A 2213-nucleotide genomic window follows, 5' to 3' on the forward strand; every position below is an offset into this window, starting at 1 on the left:
GAAGCAACCCTGAAGCCAGAGTAATCTACAAGTTTGGACATGCACCGGTGACATTAGATGTGTGGGAACCTGTTATCCTGTGACATCGTCAAGCCACTTGGGAGTTCACATCACTGGACAATACGTGTTATTCTGACAAGGGTCTTCCATTCATACTCGCATATCCAAACTTTCCAAAATATTACTAACGCTTATGTTTCTTCCAGGGGCTGCATCTGACCAGGAACAATTGATGGAAGCATGTGACGGGGGAGAGGTGGGAGAAGAAGGTAAGATCGAGTGCCATGATCCTATTTAGCAGAGTGGATGGGGTGCATAAGGCAGAGACACCGTTGGCATGAGGATTTCTGTTCTTTCTAGCTGAAGGTGGTATTAGAAGGGCATTAGGATCATGCTGTCAATAAATTAACTTAATTGATTTAAATTACTTTGGGTGATTGATTTAGAGGGCCTCCACCGTAGAGAAGACAGTCAGCTATAAAAATGATGTTTGCCAGGTAGGACTTTGGCACATATCCCCCCAAACAACTCTGCCATCACTTTCCTCCTACATTGTCAAGAAGACTTCAACCTCCAAAAATGGAGGGAGGGGTGCCAGCATTGCAACGTTACCACTTTTCCTGATTGTTTTTTTTTTTTTAAATTAAGCAATGTTCCAACATATGATGATACCTACCCTCATGATGGCGGTCCTTCCAACGAGGATGGCCAGCAGCCACCCAGAGCCGCATCAGGGAACGGTGCACGTGGGTGCACCCAACATTCACAGTGGAAGGTTGGGCACCGACAAAGCACATAACTCATGTTCTTCATTGTCAAAGAACTGAATTGTTTTCTATTACCTTGCTCTTACTTGTATGCCACTTCAACTGTTCAAGCATTTAAAGTTGCCAGTCTCCAGATGGGCTAGGAATCTTGCAAGAATTACAGCCGATCTCGTGACTGCAAAGGGGGTTTTCCCTGGGCACTATGGCATCTAAGTAGGACAGATTCTATGGCATAACATCGCATGCTGTGGCTGAGCTTCTGCCATGCACAGGCACTGCTCCCTAATCATTATGGATTTCGCAAACCAGAGCTGGCAACCACACATGAAGGTTTGGCAAAAGCAATAATTTCTTTGATTACATCACAGCCTCATTTTTTAAGAAGATAAACCGTATGCGGAATTGGGTGGCTTGCCAATCCCACCTTTTTTTGGGGGGGGGGAAAACCTGCTTTTTTCATAATCAAAGAACTATTGCTTGGGCCAAACATGCATGTTTTATTGCTTGAATATATCTTGCATTGCCTTCGAGAACATGTACACTAACTTCGTGATGTTCCCTCTTCTGAGTGCGGACGGTGTCCCCGGAAACCACAAATGCTGGTTCATTGACATGTGAAGTGGCATAACCCCAAGTCCTGTCACTAGTTATTTTGCTTTCTGGGCTGGTGACATATCTTGAGGTTCTTAGGCAGAGAAACGTCTGCCCCAAATGTCTACAAGAATCTTTATCTGGAGATGCCAGGGATAGGATCTGGAACCTTTCACATGTGCAGCATTAACTCAAAAAATTTGGCCTGAATTGTGGCATCATCCACACACTGTGAGACTCGCCTCCGCACGTGCCCTTTCAGTCCACCTCACTCTAGTTTTGTCTGTTCTCTCTGGTTGCCGCTCTCAACTGAAAAACCAGATTCAACCTCTGGCATCTCCATTCTGACACAGTCATCCTAAAAAAATTTTTCCTTTTTAATTCCACAGATTCGGACTTGACTCAGGTGGATGAAATCACGGAGGAGCATGAGGACGGCAGTCGTCCAAATGTGGGTGAGTGAGCTGTTGCGGTCGCGATTCCTTCAACCCTTTCTAGAAACAAATTTCTCTCTTACAATCATACCAATTTCTCAATTCCTGGTTTCAGTCGCTGAAAATCAGCCCGTTGAAACCGCACCAAAAACCACGGCACAGATGTCACCTGCTTCTAGGCTGGAAAAAGCCAGAACCCGAAGCAGACGTGTGGCCTTGCTTAGCACCGTGGCAGAAAAGATGTTGTCTCAGGCAGAGAGAGAGGAGAACAACAATGCCAAGGAGAGAAAACAGACATTGACGGAAAGTCGAGAGTGGCGCATGCAGTTTCTGGAAGCGGAGCAGAGAAGGCATGAAGACACAATGAGGGAGGCACAAGAAGACAGAAAGGCTTTCATTGAGGCGCAGCAGCAGAACTGTG

At 45.8% G+C, this 2213-nt stretch overlaps 1 long non-coding RNA gene across 1 annotated transcript; it reads left to right on the forward strand.

The window, feature by feature from the left end:
* Window positions 1–201: 201 nt before the first annotated feature.
* Window positions 202–1948, forward strand: LOC129333179 (uncharacterized). Its single transcript, XR_008597404.1, has 3 exons — window positions 202–269; window positions 1748–1813; window positions 1908–1948. It is a non-coding gene; the product is annotated as an uncharacterized LOC129333179 (long non-coding RNA).
* The last annotated feature ends 265 nt before the right edge of the window (window positions 1949–2213 follow it).

This window comes from Eublepharis macularius, chromosome 7 (assembly GCF_028583425.1).
Source record: "Eublepharis macularius isolate TG4126 chromosome 7, MPM_Emac_v1.0, whole genome shotgun sequence".
NCBI lineage: Eukaryota > Metazoa > Chordata > Lepidosauria > Squamata > Eublepharidae > Eublepharis > Eublepharis macularius.